The 19,067-nt window shown below is 46.3% G+C and overlaps 1 protein-coding gene across 2 annotated transcripts in view; it reads left to right on the top strand.

Annotated features, from left to right (window-relative positions):
* Positions 1-19,067, top strand: part of LOC8051298 (adenylate cyclase type 1) — a 368,813-nt gene that overhangs the window by 91,500 nt on the left and 258,246 nt on the right. The gene's annotated exons all lie outside the window — the stretch shown is intronic.

Genomic DNA, 19,067 nt, shown 5'->3' with positions numbered 1-19,067 from the left:
TGAAATCTTTGTTCACGCAATGCTCAGAGCGAGCTGTTGCCTATTGTCTGCCAAGACGTACACTTCCCGACACAGTTAGCGCGAACGTGACATTGACGCCATATTCTATCACTCTCTCTCTCGCTCTCATTTTGTTTACTTGAAGTATGGTGACAAGAAGCTTACTTTTGTCAAACCAGACACGTCATACGCCCAAAAGGGATTTTTATTGCTGTTGTGGTACACCAGTATACTGGTCGGGACGATTAATATTGAGCTCGAAGATGAAGTCGCATAGTGAAACAACCCCCCTTCCCCCTCCCCCCTTTCCAAAGCAATCCTTCCGTAACGTTCGGCAGCGCGTGCAGTGTTACACGTTTATGTAAAGTCGTGTATTTGAAAACGCAAGCAGTCTATTTGGTCGTGAAGTGGAACTGGCCACTCGACACCGAAGCCTAGTAGCGATCCGTTACCCAAGATGTATCGTGTGGCACCTCTTCGCAGGATTGCTTCGATACTTAAAGGAGGTCTATTATCCTGGAGTCTGGACTGAGTGAGTGTTCGAAATAAGCGCATTTTTGTTTATGTTCTTTTCCGTTTTTTTAGAAAGTTAATAAACCGTGCCCTCAGTTTCTTATGATGTCAGTGACTAGGTTAGAGCGTTTGAGTTCTAGGATAAAAGCCGACGAAGACCCGACGAAGACTTGTTTGTCCACAATTTTTACGGCGTTGTATTGCGGTTTTCTTATTTTCTGGGAAGGTTGAGATAACTTCGTGAAAAAATGGACAACGTACAGGCGAGCTGGTGCGTATTAATCATGGTGTTTAAACCCTGAGACTGGGAAGGGAACTTTTGAAGTTATGTTAGAAGAAATAGAAAGGTGACGGGGGCGACAAACGTCTCAGTTGAGACGCTTGTCTGTCACCTTTCTTCTAATATAACTTCAAATTTCCTTCCCAGTCTCAGGGTTTAAACGTCCCGATCAAAGTATCTTCGTCACTTCTTTTTTATATACTCCTAATTGTTTTATTTTTCTCTTACACGCTTTTTTTTACACTTTTTTATCCACTACTACTTTCCGTGCTTTTTTTTTTTAGCTTTTTCTCTCTCTCTGGCTTAAGTCGGCATTTTTTGTGCGCCACGTCAGGGTAACGGAAATAATCGAGCCAAACCCTCTCCCTCGCGCGCTCGCTGACCTTGATCCCCGCCGACCTTTTTGGCACGAGTTAGCAGACGCGCCGCCACATGCCTTTCGCTTCTTTTTTTTTTTTTTGTTTTTTTCTCCCTCCGTTTTATTTTTGTTTCGAATACTCTTTGAATTTTTTATTTTGTTTTGGTATGTAGAACTGTTTTCGTTGTAGTTGTCTGCTTCGCGACGTTCTCTCGCACAACAGACAGACGAGTGGGCTGCCACGCCCTAGCTTCCCGGCAGCTGATTGGCTGCGTGTCGCCGTCACTTGAACGGTTGCACACACTCTCTCTCTTTCCCGGTCGTGTGTGTGGAGGGGCCCACACGCGGTGGTCCCGTTTATTAATCTTATTACTGCAGTTTTATTTTTCTGCCGGACATCCGTTTTCTGGTAAAAGGAAAACATCCAGAAAAGTTGCGACATCTCCTTTCCACGCAGGCGAGGGACGCGGTGTCACATGCGTGTCACTGCTGTCGCTTTTGTATCGGAATTCTCCAACGCCCTTCATAGATGGCGGGGCGGTAGTTCCAAGATGGCGGAAGAAACGGGGATAGATTTTCCAGGATATTTCGTGCGCCTGCTCGTTAACGCTGCATGGTCACTGTGTTGAAATTAATTTATTTGCCTACTAATCTGAAGCAGTCAGCGTAGAAGCATGTCACAGGTGGCGGAGATGAAGACGTGCTTTAGGACAACGAGGTGTTTACTCTTAAAAGGCGCGGAAACCTGTTTCCTGTTAATTTTGAAAATTTGCGGAGCACGTTTTGGGCGCCGGCCACGTCATTGTGCATGGCAAAGGATTCTTGAGGGAGGTGAAGATATCATGGTGCTTGCACTGTACCTGGTCGCCGATGTTCTAAAAAGTGGGCAGCGCAGGGTGATCGTCAAGTTCCGGAAGAGCAGCGTTATCAGTGATGTCTCTGTGTCAGAGGCTGACAGCTCGCTGAACACTGTCGCGGTTCTGTCCACCTGTGCCATGGTTACTGTACTCTGTTGCAACAGGAGATCGGCAGTAGATGCTTCGCCTCCATAGCGAGCTTTTAACCTTCGGTAGCACTTCGGTGCACCTGAAGCCAAAGACGCCGAAAGGCAGCGAGCGCATGCAGGAAGCGAAGCATCTGCTGTCCTTATGTTGCAACAGACCATAATAGGCCGTTGTGGCATAGTGTGAACGCAAACTGCCGTATACGTTGCGACATTAGAGACTTTTAGTTGACCGTATTCTAAATAAAGCTTTGCTTTTGGGAAATCGTGCCGTCACTTCGAAGCGTGGATTGAGCGCGCGCTCGCCAGGCCCGCTTTTCGCAGCATACGATCTACCAGAGCCATATACAAATTGTTGTGTATATGTTTATACAGACGAAAGTGAGTCTGCCTCGGTGGGCGTCTGGTGTCTCAGCTGTAGACGAGCAATTTAGCCAGTGCGGTGGAACCGCTAACCTGGGGTCTTTAACGTGCGTCATGCAGCAGTGATACACGACCGCACGCCGGTAAGATGCTCATCCAGATCGAAACGGGCAGGTGTGGTGAACCCAGGATCCCTGGGTTCTGCAGCGCGAGCTTTCGCTCCACGTGCTCCGAGCTGGTGTGCGCTAGACCACTCGGCCACCGATCACCCTCAGAGCCATATATAGAGTTTGGCCATTCATTGGGAAGTTTTGGAGGCTAATTGGGAGGCGCCATTTGCCGAAAGCGTGCTGGGCGTATTCAAGGACGTCTTCACAAATTCGAATGTGGCCAGCCAGAAGCCGCGACGTATACCCTGGCGGTGGTCGCGAGAAACGAAATTAATAAGTGCATCGGAGTAACTCTTGCGGACTGAAAATATGGGGCACGTGATATTTAGATCACGGTCATGCAAAATCGTGGTGGAAGATGTATAAGACATAAAAAAAAAAGTGCGCAACTAGCAGAACACTTGACGTGATCCACATACGTCAGGCTTCGAGCGCCGGGAACCTGCCATCCGAGCCACTGATCTCTATGACAATTGCTGGATCGCGCTTCCCTCTCCCGCCAGTGAAGCTACTGGACGGACCGGAGTAAAGCCAAATACTTCAGAATATCTTGCATGCGGCGAAATCGCATTTTTGGTAGCGTTGCAGAGGCTGGCTGCAGCGTGTTGAAGACACGTTTTCTACTCGTTCGTCGTCATTCGCCAAAGAAGTTCTTTTTTTTTTTTTAAGAGTTTGTGTAAGCGTTGAGACTTGCCGTTGAGAACACGTGGCAATTTTTACGAAAGCGTAGTGCCGCAGGAAAAAGGCACTACTCGTCGAAAGCAAGCTTCGCCGGTCTCGCGGCGTGATCAAAGTTTCCTTAAGGTGCAACCCCGCCGTGCATGACGTTTTGGTGCTTTTCCGACGGCTTATAACTTTCTTTCTATGCATCTTACAATTATAAAGTTAGTGTCAAATTAAAGAGCAGTTTCTCAACAATGCTTTAATGTCTTGATATCACGATTATTTTTACTTGTTAATTATTTGGCTTTTAATAGACCACAGTCTCTAATATTGAAAAAAATATTTCTCGAGTTATAACGTCCCATCGTCCACGATATTTTACGTGAGCGTTCAGTTAGATGTAATAAAATAAAAAAGTAAGCAACGAGCTGTACAGATAATGTATATTTTAAAATAAAAAATAAAGTTTAAAATTGAAATATTTTATGGCGCTATAAAAACGGAATCACGTCAACTAATCAAAATAACGAGACATTAAGGGAACAGGGTAGGCCCTATTCTTCCTATGTGTTTCAGCCTATGTATGTGACCCTTTTTCTCAGGATCTGCTAGGGTTAGAGGTTTCATGTTGGTATCATTGTATTTAGCTTTCTGTGTTCTCCTTACTGAACTAGATTTATTGTTATATATATTTTAGTTCTTTTTTGCTTTTGTTTTTACTGGACCCTTCTAATTTTAATGCCAAAATAGACAATAAACAGCTTGTCAAACAAAATTGCCTTGATTAATTTTCATAATTCTAGTTCAGTAGACTCCCCCTTTTGTTGTCTTGTTAGTGGAAAAAAATGATACTTCTAGTTTTTATGGTTTCGGAGAAAAAGGGTCAAACGTCGCAAAAAAATGATGTTTTGAGATAATCGACTTTGAAGTGAAAAAAGGCACTTTATAATAAACTTGCACTCTAGAAATGCATGCTGATGTATCCGTTCGGTAGCCACCAGCCAGGTTGTCACCTCCATAGTCAATATTTAGTTTCTTTGTTTGCTGTCTTGCTTTTTGGGCCTCTTTTGTGACGAGCTGTGTAGCCCTGTCTGCCAAGTAAAGTCGTCGCCGGTCAACGTCCCACAACCACTGCACCATGAATCATCCTGGTAAAACGCCAAGTAGAGGCTCGAAGTTGTCCGTTTTGACGTCTCTCTAATCAGTGTGTCCACCAGCACTTTTCACAGTTCAGAAAGTAGGTGCAGGCGACGCCAGCTCTTAGTGCTGCTTTTTTAACCAGCTGCAAGTCCCCACCACACACTTTGCACACCCAGCTTCGGCGACGGTACAGGACAGAAGGTCGTTGCCAATCAGTGCACAGTTGCAGTCACTAACACTTGCCTTGAGCTCTTCAAAGCGTGCTGCCGAGTGCGACAGCTTCGAAGAAGACGCACACGTGGTAGCCGCTGCGTCAGGCATCAGAATGCGTTGCGGGGACTCGGCGGCATAAGAAATTGACCTATGCCGACTACTCTGGAAGCGATGCTTTTAAAATATCTTCTTCGTCTTCGTCATTTTTAACATTCCAAACCTAGTGTTAAAGTAAACAATAAATTACCTTGCCCGTGGAAGCATGCCGAAGCAGAAGCAAAAGTATGCGCGTCGCGACTGACACCGGCAGTGTCTGAGGATTTATGGGGCTAAAAATTAAAAGCTAGACAGCTTTTTGCTGTTGCTGGACGAGCAATAAACATTCCACTAAACCTAGTGAAAATCTGCGTTTTTTTACGGTTTTTTTACTACATAGGAGAGATACAGATCGTGCATAGGTGTAAAAGGGGGCGTGGTCGGTCACCACCTAGGTTTCGGAAAAGGTCATTTTTCCTGTAGATAAATCGCGCACGCTCAAATTACACAGTCAGCATTGTTCAGGAAAGACTGGGAAATCCAAATCCCTTAAAAACAAAACCTCAAATTTTTTCGAAATTTTGCCCTACCCTGTTCCCTTAAAATATGAAGCATCCTTCGATATTACATTTTCCAGAACTTCCATATCGATACATTACACGTTAAGAATGTTATAAGACCTCAAACTTTTCCCAATCAGTTACGGCGAATTGTAGTTTCTTAATATAAAGTACAGATGGCGACACGTGTTCAAGAACAGCTTGATGTGCATTTTCTGTCGTGTGCCGCTTGGGACGCCTCGTGAAAGACAGAAAAAGCGCCAGATGTCAGGGTGTCAGATGCCTGGATGCCCGCCGTGAGTGAGCGAGAGATGTGAGAACAACAAGCGCGAGGCTGCGGGTGCACCACAGCTACTTTTGCGCGCGTTCTACTGTGCGTCGGTACACATGCCCGACGCGATCCATATGAAATGGGCGCCATGAAATGCATGCCATGAAATGCATTCTGCCATTTCAGATCCCCCCACGTATGCGAAAATATTTTAATGTTTTTTATCAGTTGCATAAATCATTTACGATATCAAACTATGCTTGTCGGAATGGTTCGACTATATTTTGTTTCAAAAACCACCTCGGTGGCTCTTAAGTGGCAATGACATTAAAACGTCTCAGTTCCGACGGAGGCCAATCTGAGATTTCGGTTGCATGTCAAAAGATCTACGGTTAGTTAAAATAAACCAGCAATAATTTTTTTTTTTATTTGGGCGTGTTAAGTGCTTTTTGTTGGTTCGGCTTGTAAAACACTAAGATCTGAATATTTGCTTTGCTTTACCTTAGTTCGGAGCGCAACCAACGCTACGGGCTGATAAAGCCACTGAAGCAGCGCCTAGAGCGTAAAGTTAAGCTGTTCGTTCTCTTTCTGTGCCTATGCGGTCGGGCTAAACTAGACCAACTAAATAAGCTACGCTTCATACAGATATGGATGCTTAAAATGATGGTTGTCAGTTATCTGAAGCTTTATCAGAAATCACAGGAAACGCTTTTCCGTCCTCCACGAATGTTTAAACAGTTAGCGACAAAGCAAAGCAATATTACGTGAGCTTCCTGACACCGAAACTATTGCTCAGGTAGTCGCACTTTTGAATCAAGACGACCGGCAGTTGCATTTGATTTGTTACTAACCACCAACATGGCGGCGTCCAAAACAATATCGGGGGAAAAATTGCCGATACTCTAATGCCGCTGTTACACAGGCACACTTAACCGCGGTTAACTCAGCTTTAACTGCGGTTACGTGGCAGCACAGATGCCGCACTATACCCTCGGACAGCTATTTCAAAAGAAGTGAAGAGAGCGCTTGCACTGCTTTGATGGGTGCTCAAGATGCTCAAGCGCACGTTTGCCCATAGCTCTGACTGCATTGCCGCAGAATGTTGTCGGCAAGTATTGTGCGCTAAATGTGGTTTAGCGTAACATCAGTTAAGTGTGCCCGTGTAACAAGGGTATAAGTGTAGCTCATTTGGTCTAGCTAACAGGATAAATCAAGTGCGGCGGGGGATCGTTGGCCGAGTGTGTTGTGGCACCGCAGATCAGAGCACGTGGAGAAATGCTCGAGTGCGAGCTCCGTTCAAAGCACGGAGCTCCCGCTGCAGAGCGTGCAGGGACTACATCCCCTCGATGTATTTGCGTTGGTCTTTCAAATAACCTCGAAGGTGCCAGTGCACGAGGCCCGTGTCTCGACCGGCCCTTGGACACAAATGGCGACGCAGCACGAATACATTCGAGTTGCCCGTGTGGCACGCGTGCCACACGGGAAACTCGAATGTCATTTACAACGAATGACATTGATTCATGTGATCAACGAATCGGCTCGCGATCTGTCGCGCGTGGAACGCCCCACGCTCGGAGTGTCGCGCGCTGATTGTCCGTTCCTTCAAATGTCATTTCGTTGTAAATGGAATTCGAGTTGCCCGTGTGGCACGGGCACCGTGGGCACGGCTGTATAATGACTGGCTCTTGAAAGCGAATTTAGGCGGAGCGCCGGCTCGTGGCACGTGTCTTGCGCGTTTTCACAATAATGGTTGGCGGTACTTGTAAAAAACGCCTTTATCAAGGGGCTTTAGCAGGGACCCTGGGTTCAGTCGCCCATCTCCATCCTACCGTCGTGCGATCGTGTATCACATATACTGCGTAATGCACGTTAAAGACCCCGAGCTAACAGTTGCACTGCACTTTTTATAACCTTCATCGGGTAACAATGTCGTCCTACGAAATTGCTGCTCTCTAAAAAACTAACGACTAATTTTGAATGCTCCGTTACATCGCATTTTTAATCTGTGTTCGCGTTCTTTTTTATCCTTATTTTTTTGTTTCCATCTTTGATTATGTGGCTCTTACTTATAATGAAACAAACTATAGTTGTCAGACTTCTGGAAAAATATTAAATAACTAAGAAAATGGCACGTAAACCTAAAAGTAAAAAAACAAAAAACAAAAAAAACGCATACGCGCACTTACTAAAAATAATTGAAATAATAGAATTGATTATAATTGTGTTTTCAAAGGTTTGAGCTATTCGCAACTCCAACGCCCTATAGGTGGCGGGGCGGTAGTTCCAAGATGGCGCAAGAGATGGGCATAGATTCTCTAGGATATCCCGTGCGCCTCCTCGCTGACGTTGTTCAGCGCGCTAAAAATGATTTATTTGCCTACAAATGCGAAGCGGTTAGGGAGGGATCATATAACAGGTGACGGAGATGCCGATGCACGTTAGGAAAACGAGCATGCTGATATTTTAAAGTTGCAGAAACCTCAAATTGCGCAGCTTTGTGGTGAGCGAGCGCGTTTTAGGCACCGGTCACGTTACTGTTTGTAGTAGAATATTTCTGAGAGTGATGAAGATATGTTTGCGCTTTGCGTGGCCATTAGTGGTCTAAAAAGAGAGCCGCGAACGGTGGCCGTCAAGCTACGGAAGAGCAGCGTTCACAGTATTAGTGTTTTCGCGTCACAGCCTCTCAAATCGCTACTCACCGCCTCAGTTTTAATGTATTGCAACGCGTAATCAAACTGCTCTATGGTTATCGATAAAAAGTTTATTACCGCTCGCTACCGCACGGTGTAGCATTACAACCGCAAGCTCGCGCTGCGCCTTTGAAGCACAATTCTCAGTGCGCTCCGGAAGCGTTGCCGTGCTTACCCTTTAAAAAAAAAGAAGAAAAAAATGTTGTAGTCCTTGCATTCCTTGTCACAAATACGACTCTCCAAAACTTCAGTTCGCCGTGCAGCCCACTGACGTCAAACTGACGGCCCCAACTTTTACGAGAGGCTTGATAACGGCGCAATATAAGATATTAAACAGCTAAAGTACGCATCAATGAGTACCGAAAAACAAAACAAAAAACACCGCGGTTTTGCACAAGGGCCAAGAAAACCCCGATTACGTTCTTTGTTTTACAGTCATTTACGCTTACTTAAGCTATTTTAATAAGTGCACAACTCGGCTATCAAGCCGCTCGTGAAAGTTGGTAGCGCCGGTTGAACGCCAGTGCGCTGTACGTCCAACTGAAGTTTAGGGGTGTCGTACGCTATGCAAAAACTGCCTCTTAACATAATCGGCGTGTTTCGGGGTTTTGTTTATTGCTCTATCAAAAAGAAAATATTTTAATATACCGTACATTTGTTGTACCGTGTTATTTTCAACATTGCGGTCCCTCTGGCCAAAACTGCGCCTTCTAAGCTCTAGTCACAAACGGCTGGCTAACACAGACGCGCTTAAAATGCTTCGAGCATTTCTTTATATGCTTTGAAATTACCTGAAAGCAAGTACGGGTATTCTGTCTTTTTAAAGTGCTTGGAATAAATGGTCATGTTCTTGTAACGACCTTAAAACGCGAACCAATTCCCGATTTGTACTGCTCGACATACCGTTGTGCGGCGAGTTTGCTCCTACTTATGGCAAAGAATAGACTTTCCGTAGACCGTACTATAGAGGTCTTCATTATTAGCTGGAGCGTTTTCCGTTACGTTGAGCAGAGATTGAGCTGGCGGCCATGCACAAGACCAGAAATCCGCAGCGTATGCGAGACACGAAAAGTCCCTAATGAAATTAGACCTCCCGGTCCTTTGTGCAAGGCTGTTGCAAGGCGGAGCACAAGGATTCCTTTTTTAAACGCGCTCACTTTTTTCGTTAAAACGGCTTCACGCATCAAGGCCGACAGTCCCTGCCACCGTTTCCGCGCCGCCGTCGCCGCTGCCGTCCCCGTTCCTCTGGTTCTCCGTTCGTCCGCGGGAGGGCGAGCGGCGCGCTGGAGTTGCGAATAAAAAACGCTATAAAAGCGAGCTCGGTGCTTTGGATGGTGCGCTTGTTCCAGCGGGGTATTGTTGAGCGCACCAAATGCTATAAAAACGAGCTCGGTGCTTTGGATGGTGCGCTTGTTCACTGGAAGTGTAGTTCAGGACAGTATGCTCGCACTTGTATGTTCCGCTTCGCTAGCAGGATAAAACCAAATACTTTATCGGTAATGTATTTAGTGAGACAAAGCTTACCTTCTGTATATGTGCAAGGCCCTCAGTTTTCGCGTGATTACACGCTTGTTTATCATTATTGTTTTCGTTTCCCACAGCGATTCAGTTCGTGCTCTTTTGTGTGCTACATGAATTATTAGAGACAAGAGCATTCTTTTTCGCGGATTCTAAAAAAAAAAAAAAAAAACCTATGCAACTTGCCACGTGTGCCACAACCAATGGAAAATATTCTAAGCTTCACATATGACCGCTTGCCTGACTAAACATTGTCAACATTGTAAAACCCGAGACCTGTGTCTGTGTTGTCCCCTTTTTTTCTTCTCCTTTTGTCCTACGTCTCGGGTTTTACAATGTTGAAAGTTCACCAGCTCGCTTGCATCTTCTCTGTAATTTCTAAACATTGTTGTTTGTCAAGAACAATTGCGATCGTATGAAATCACGTGGGAAAAACTCGTTCTATAGAACGAGTTTTTCCCACGTGATGCCAACAGTCGCGTGCTTATAAGCACGCGACCGTTGGCATGCAGTGAATACTCATAATCGGCGCCGAGATGATAGGTGGCCGTCAGCAGGTGGAGTTTTTCTACTAACCCAGAGCTAGAATGTTTCCTTCTTTTTGTTGTAAGCAATCAGGAGACAACGTACACCAAATCTGAGGTTAGTAAATTACTATGAGCATTCAAACACAATAGCCTGAGCAGTATATCTGTACAAGCTTTAGCTTTTGATGCACCCTTAACTTTGGACACGCTCAACGCTAGTGTAAAACGTAGGGCTGTTTCATTCTTAATCAGCGTACCATGTGCGTGCTTACATTATACTTTATACAACGTCAAAGCCTACCCGTTTGCATCGTTTTCATTTTGGCACACCACTACTTGAGCGCATGAATCGCCAAATTAAGACTGGCACAGGATGTCACAAAAACAATTTACATAGTTGTTTTTTTTTTTTACCGCAAAAATAAACTACGCATTGCCTAACGCTCATTCTCCGCCCAAAGGTAGCGCTAGGTCACAACCAGATGCCAAAGTTTCATCCCGAACGGACACCTTATTCAAAAGTTATAAGTGATTTTCTGAAAATTCCAATGGGGAAAATGGAGCCCATTTTTGCCTGTTTTTCGTTTCTGGTGCCCATAGAGCGCCATGTATTCGAAAACTCCGTCGGCCGCTATTTTCCCATTGAACTTTTCAGAAAATCACTTATAATTTTTGAAGAAGGTATCGTATTGGGCTGAAACTTTGATATCTGGTTGTACCTCTAGCGCTACCTATGGGCGGAGAATGAGCGTTCGGAGATGCTTAGTTTATTATTGCGGTAAAAAGAAACCCTGTATTTTTTTCTTCTGTGACACCCTGCAAGTTGCTTAAACTATGTGCAAAAGCTATCAACAGACCCAGAATCTTTGCACGGCCAGTCATTGAATTTATCACCGAATTCGTATTAAAATTAATAATTATTCTTTATTGCTGTGAGTTTATTTTTAACCCTGGCATTTTTTGGTATGACCCCCGCACCAGTCCTACTTTGGGTTTAACAAACTCAACATCTAAACCTGAGTGTCATTCTTCGTGTTTTCCAGTCTCGTGGTTTGGGTCAAAATAAACACCCAGCTACCTAAATGAGACACCTGACCGCCCAAAAAATAGTCTTTTCTTTTAGGTAGTTAATTCCTCAGGCTAGAATTTTGGAAACCGGAATATGACGTCATCACGTTTTGCTGGAAATCCACAAAGATCCAAACACATGCACAATAAAAAGGCCGGCCCGTCATTTTGCCGCCCGCAGAGCCGAGAAAGCAACGCTCGGTCACGGACTTCTGGAAGATTCGCGTTCATTCTTGCACCAGACGGAACTTTCGCCCGGTTTTCTTGTCCTTGAAAGTGCCAGTTCATCCTCGCCCCGAACGCGCGACGCTCGAACCTTCTTTGCCGAACTTTCGAGATGGTGACGTGTGCACTCTAGATAAGCAGCTGCCAGCGACCTTGTCGAGTCAGTCTCGCTCTCTCTCTTTGTTACGCTGCCGAATCGCCGCGTGCTTTTCTGCTGCCTCGACGCTCTTTGTTTACTTTTTTTTTTTGTTTGGAACAAGTTCGCCGATTAAACCTTTATTTTTCAGTTCACTGTTCGTCCTCTCGTCACCTCAATTTGTATCAGTATAAATCTGATCACATTGTAATATGTGTCATTGGCCTTTGAAATCTCCGATAACGGTGCACAGGCAATTTTATACTTTTCAACGTGTCGGTAGTTTTGTTGTGCATGTGTCTCGCCATTTGGCTCAGGTCGATTTTCGCGTTTTGTTCTGCCTATATTTGCTGGAGACGTGAGCTCGGTGCGTGGCAACTGGCCCCCTTGCACGAGAACTGGCGCAGCCGTGCGCGTTCCAAAGAAAGCTCGTGCAGAAAAAAACCAAGCAAGGGACCAGGGATGTCAAATTCTGGATATAGAAGAATATCCAACTGTATCGAAGCGCCACCACACACGATTTCTCGCATTGATGTGCAGGCCTGGAAGGCGATCCCACCGCCATCTGTTGGTTCAGAATCACACTAACCAGGGGTGGGGTTGCACCTTAACACGCCGAAGTGCTGCGTCCAAGATTCGACGCCGTGTGTATGTGTTTTGCGAGTGCAATGTGCGTGAAGACATATGTAAAGCCATAACTCGTCGAAAGCAAGTTTCGCCAGTCCCGCGGCGTGATCAAAGTTTCCTTGGCACGCCGAAGTGCTGCGTCTCTGTGCCTTCGCACTCTTGCATACCGATCAAGAATCGACTCTGCGGCAAAGTTTTCAAGGTGTGTCGCGCGTAGATGTCTTTGCATCAAATAAGGGGTCACAGAGTTCTGGATCGTCCAGCTGTTCCGGCGAGTTGCTATCAATAAAGGGGAGAACAGTCTGTACGGTTGCTTTTATGCGCTATTAAACTTGGCTATATTCCAAATCTACTCTAAAGGATCAAATGGCAACACAAATAGAGCAACTCTGTGGAGCGAGGATGGTTTTTGAAGGTAAAAGTACCAGACGACGAGGTTGGAAATCTTTGAAGCGCGGCCCATATGGTCATGTGCAATATGTGGACCAATCACAATTGGGCGAGCCGTGCTTAAACTTGATGTCACGTTTGATAATGAGCCAGACCACTGATCTGTGATGAGGAGTTGTGCGGTATTCTGTAAACCGTCTAACGACTAAAAAAAAAAAAAAGAACTCCCCCCTCTTTCGTCGCCACCGTGGACGCTGGATCAAGCTCGTTTCTCGACTGCGACTAGTGCTGCAAGTTACAAATACACTCGTCAAAGTAAAGTAAAGTAAAGTAAAGGCACATACGGCTTCACGCACATTGCACTCGCAAAACACATCCACACGGTGTGGAATCTTGATCAGTATCCGAGCGAGCAAAGGCACAGAGACGCAGAACTTCGGCGTGCCAAGGAAGCTTCGATCACGCCACGAGACCGGCGAAACTTGCTTTCGACGAGTTGTGCCTTATTCCTGCGGCACTGCTCTTTCATGAAATTTCCACGTGTTCTCAACCTCGAGTCTCGACGCTTACACGGGGTCTTAGCAAACGTGTCTTCAGCACGCTGCCGTAAGCCTCTGCAACACTAGCAAAAACGCGATTTCGCCGCGTACGAGAGTCCGGTGGCTTCACTCGCGCTGTAGCGACGAAGCGGAGAAACGCGATCCAGCGATTGTCGTAGAGATTCGTGGTCCGAGCGGTCAGACTCTGTCCGAGCCAACGTTACTAGAACAACTCAGTTAGGAAGCTGCCATAAAGCCTGCTTTGAAAATGTGGCTCCGATCCGTATACTCGAGAACCCAACTAAAGGTGATCGCAACGCCGCCATTTTTTCCGCAGCGGCCACTTCGGGAACTGCACGGCTGCACGCGTATCGGTTCATGTCGTGTCGCGGTATAGGGAGCCTCAAGTAAGAGTGTGTTCAACCAATTGGTTCAACTGAAACCATGGGGAGCGTTTGCGAATTATTGGCGGCGTTAGAAATGGCGGCGTTGCTATTCTAAACGCTCTTTTTCGCCTTTAAAAAATACTTATCGTATCGAAACAAAAATGGTGTGTAAAGTAATGCTATTTTATTCTTCGCGTGGCTCCAGGGCCGTTTATAATCGGAGTTAGGCTGAAACACAGCCCGTAGCCGTAGTTTGGTATTTCGGGGAAAGTTTCGTGATTTCGCAGGTGAAAGCAAACGCAGAAAGACGACGAGCACCGTGTCGATACACTTTTGACGCTGCTTGATTGGGTGTCACATCACTCGGTGTCAAATCACTCGGTGTCACATCACTCGGATCTCACATCACTTAGTATCACATCACTCGGTGTCACGTCACTCAATGTCACATAAGTCGGACCGCAGCCTTAGCTGCGGTCGGACTTGATGTGACACCGAGTATATAGTTCGGCGGGCGTTATTTAAAAATTCCTCCAGTTCGTTGTTCGTGTTGTTGTTTCCTGTACAGGGCTACGCATTTTGCGCATGGTGCGAGGGAGCGTGCCCGGAGCCCCCGTCTGGGTTTCGGGGATGCGCTGGCGCGCCGAGTGCGCGCCAATATCTGCTACATTAGCGACGCGGGGTGCCAGGCTATTTTTGGGAGCGAGTGCAACGTCCCTATCAACCGGAATATACGCGGGCCTATTAGATATTCCGCCTGTCTTACTTGGATACGGCGGCGTTCTTAATAACCGACGGGCGAAGAATTTATGACGCCGATTTTTCTATTTTTTGTCACGTTGCCCACGTTCTTGCGCGTTACCGCATGCGGTTCGTCTTTACCGTTATTATCCGCGTTGTGCAGCGGTGGGAGGCCACCGAGTCGCCATATTACGAGCCCCATATACTCGGCATCAGCTCTCTTTTTGTTTTTTGTTGTCGGGGCTGGCTCAGCTTCCACAGTGCTGCCGGCCCGCACTGCTGCAAGAGCGCGTGACTTCGTCTTACATCTCATTCGCGGTCGTTCTTGCGCGAAGGAGACGTGCTGGAACACTGCCACACTGCGAAACATATATACATTGTTGTCCGCGGGCTATTCGTGCTTAAAAGTTGAAATGTTACACCGACTATCTACAGGCGCAAGGCTATACGAAGTCACGAGCTCATTGCCTTCCGTCGTGCTTGGACCGCACGCCCGGTGCTCACGAGGCGTCCGAGCGTTATCGAAAGTAGGAAGCTCGCGCTGGAGCCGAGACGACTGTAAGGACGACGTTGTCATTCTGTCAGTGAGCGTTTCTGGCGCCCCAGAAGTCCGTGCCGCTTAGCTCCGTAAAGGTATCGTGAATATCGCCTTGTTGAGGCTAAAGCCAATAAGGCTGTTTTGGAAACCCAACTCCGCAGTCAGATTGACTCCATATCCGACCGCGGAGTAAATGTTTCGTAACTGAGGGGATCGGTGACCGAGTGGGCTAACGCGTCTCAGCTCGGAGCGTCGAGAAAGAACCTCCTGGGTTCGAACCCCACCCCCCGCCCGTTTCGATCTGGATGAGCTTTTTTTTTTTTATTAAAGTGATGAGTGAAAGGCAGAGAGGTAAGCCTGGACTTCTGTCCTAGCTGGCTACTCTGCACAGGGGAAAGGATTACGGGATGAAAAGGTGGGATGAGGTGCTTAATGAATATGAGAAGAGAGGGCTGAAAGGATGAAGGGTTGAATAGTTAAATATCAGTCTCTGCCTACAGGGATTGCATCAACCGGGTGTCTTCGAGAAATCGCACCAGGGCTTTTGTGGCTTTCATTGAATGTTCCGTGGACTGCCACGAGCCCAGCACTTTGTCACAGGAGAAAGGTCGGTCGTCTAGCCTCTGAATTGTTCTGTGAAGGTCTTCTCTTTCCACGGCGTAGATGGCACATTCACAGATAAGGTGATTTGCAGTTTCCTGGACATCGCAGACTGGGCAGTTAGGGCTGTCTCTTCTTTTTATTCGATGTAGAAAGTGTCGGGTAAACGCCACCCCCCCGTCGGAGTCTGTGTAGTACTGCCTGGGACCTGCGTGGAAGTCCAGACGGATATCTAAATGTCATATGTGGATCGAGGGCGTATAATCGGGAGTGATGGTATTCGGGATCAGCCCATAGATGTGATGTCAGGAGTTTGGCTACGTTACGCACTGTTGAGTTAGCTTCTGACTTGAAGTAAGGAATTTTCAAGGTGCGCACATTTTTATGGGCAGATTTAGCCGCTGCATCTGCTGCCTCGTTGCCAGAAATCCCACTATGGCTTGGAATCCACTGGAGGCGCAGATCATGTCCTTTAACTCGGCAGCGGTTTAAAAGTAGCATAATGTTCAAACCAAGTTCTTGGTATCCGCTAGGTACCATAGCCGATTGTAAAATTTTCAAGGACACTTTGGAGTCAGTGAAGATTGTCCATGTTTGAGGTTGTTGTTTCTCGATATACTTCACCGCTTCTTGAATGGCAATCAGTTCGGTTGTTGTTGAAGATGTTTTGTGACTTAGTTTGTGCTTAATAGTTATATCTCTGGTAGGAAATACTGCAGCGGCTGTTGAGCTCATTATACTTGTAGAACCATCGGTGAAAACGTGTATACGAGATATATGAGATCCATAGAGTTCGGTCATTGTATGTTGGTACAGCACCGCCTGAGGAGTGTTGCGTTTTGTATGTATCCCAGGAATGTCAAGCGATATTAGCGGCGTAGGTATGGTCCAAGGTGGAGTAGCTGCAATTTCTGGTGTTAGAAACCTTGATGGAAATTCTTGTTGGTACAGTGCTAAAACACGAGCATAGTTGGACGATGGTCTAGACGACATTATGTTGGCTAGATAATGTCTTTTATGTCTGGTTAGATGCCGTAAATGTATTCTTAAGGTTTCTTGAATTTGAAGAACACATGCTGGGAAGTGTCGGGATTCGGCTATAGTGCCTGGCGTGGAGGCTGACCGAGGGAGACCAAGACAACAGCGCAGAGCTCGAGCCTGTAGGCTCTGTAGCGTCTTCATATTTGTTTTGCACGTGCCGTTGAAAGCGGGGAGGCTGTAGCGCAAGATGCCCACAAAAATAGCTTGGTAAAGACGCAGCAGAGCAGGAACTGTCGCTCCCCATGTTGTGCCACTGATGAACCGGGCTAGTAGGACAAACGCTGAGAGCTTCTTCTTAAGATGTTGAATATGGGGCGTCCATGTCAGACCGCGATCAACGACGACGCCCAAGAAGAGATGTTTCTTTACGAAAGGTATTTTTTCTTTGCAAATAGTTAGTGAGTATTTGTCCATGCTTCGGCGTGTGAACGCGATTGCAGCAGACTTTGATGTGGATATATGTAGTCCCCGGTATGTTAAGTAATGATGCAGGATATCCAATGTTCTCTGAAGTCTTGCTTTTATATGCAATCGCCTAATTCCGGACGCCCAAATACAAATATCATCCGCATAAATCGAAGCATGAACTGTGTTAGGAAGTGTCTTAACAAGGCTGATGAGCGGTAGTTGGAAAAGTGTTGGGCTCAGCACTCCTCCTTGTGGCACTCCCTTGATTACGCGAAAGAGTCGTGTATTTCCTGATTCTGTGGAGATGTAAATAAATCTGTTGTCGAGATAGCTGGATATCCAGCGGTATATATGACCACCCAGTCCAAGTTCTTCTAAGGATTTTAGAATGGCCCTATCAGTGATGGAATCGAATGCGCTCTTGATATCTAAGAATACAGCGGCACACATGCGCCCCTCCGACTTAGATTGTTCCACTGAGGTCACGAGATCAATTACGCTGTCAATAGAGCTTCGGCCTCTCCGAAATCCGGACATTATATTTGGGTAATACCCGTTTTGCTCTAGATACCATTCGATACGAAAGAGGATCATTTTCTCCATCAGTTTACCAATACAACTCGCAAGAGCTATAGGGCGGTAAGAGGATATATCAAGCATTGACTTGCCTGGTTTAAGTAGAGGAACTATCCTGCTTTTTTTCCACGTCAGAGGTACATCACCGGTTTCCCACGAGATGTTGAAAAACGCTAGAAGCCGCGCCTTCGCCTCTGATCCCAGGCGGATTAGGTCTGAGTACCTCACACCGTCAGGGCCGGGTGACGATTTCGCATTTGTAGAACCGAGTGCAGCTTCCATTTCTTGCATACTAAACGGGTCATTCATTTTCCCGTTCGTTGTGGAAGGAATGGCAACAATATCCTTGGAACCCAGCTGTTGGCTATTTGATGAGCTGGTGAGCATAGTGCAGTATTCTTCGGCGATACATTTCTCAGAGCATTGCTTATGCAAAGCTAATGCCTTAAATGGACGCAGTTGATGGGGGGGTGTTTTTAGACCACGTGCAATTTTCCACACGTTGGTGTATGGCTTTTTGGGGTCCATTGAAGCGCATATAGATTTCCAGCGTCGCCAACCAAGTTTCTGTAGGTGCCGCCTCGTGTGTCTTTGGGCCTTCCGGGCATCTCGCAAATCATTCGGGTCTTTTGTTCGTCTTACTTTGCGCTCTGCTCGACGGCGAATTGCGCGCAAGCGTTCATATTCTGAATCAATGGTGGATTGGTTACTTGAAAGGTTGTAAGTTTTGGTAGCAGCTTTCCTCGATTTCAGAATGTCGCTCTCGAACGTAGACAAGCTTGCAGTGTTCTTGCAAGCCTGTTCCATTGAGGTTTTATAAGTATCCCAGTGTGTTTGTTGAACTGTATTTCTATTTGGTGTGCCTTGGAACGACTTGATTATTATGTAGGTAGGAATATGGTCGCTTCCGCGCGTCTCGATATCAGTGAACCAGCCCGCAGAAGAGAGAATGGTGTTTGTCATAAATGTCACGTCCAGACAGCTGCTGCAGGTTGTACCGCGTAGATAAGTTGGGCTCCCGTCGTTTAACACTGATAGGTGGTGTGCAGCAGCGAGGTCAGCCAGGCGTCTTCCTCGTGTATTCATGTGCAGACTTCCCCATACTGGATGATGTGCGTTAAAATCGCCGGTTAATATATGCGGAGGAGGACAGTTGTTCAGAATGTCTTCGAGTCTTTTTTCTTCAAATCTGACCCCGGCTGGAATGTATGCTGCTATTACGGAAACCTTACACTTTCCATGTTGGATGGTTACACATACATATTCATTATCCGGATGGTGTTGAACGTCGTAAGAAACATATGTGAGTTCTTTGCGCACAGCAATCATCACTCTTGCTGGTCCTGATGTCCGTGCGGAGTGAAATACTTCATACCCCGAAAGGCGGGAGTCACTACCCAGTTTAGATTCACATATGGCTAATATAGGAAAACGGTACTTTTGAATAAATTGACGAAAGTCGGAAAGACGTGTTTTCAATCCCCTGG

The sequence above is a fragment of the Ixodes scapularis genome, unplaced genomic scaffold (assembly GCF_016920785.2).
Source record: "Ixodes scapularis isolate PalLabHiFi unplaced genomic scaffold, ASM1692078v2 PGA_scaffold44__24_contigs__length_19508400, whole genome shotgun sequence".
NCBI lineage: Eukaryota > Metazoa > Arthropoda > Arachnida > Ixodida > Ixodidae > Ixodes > Ixodes scapularis.
Note: the sequence above shows the minus strand (reverse complement) of the source record. Positions and strands in the feature narration are given on the sequence as shown.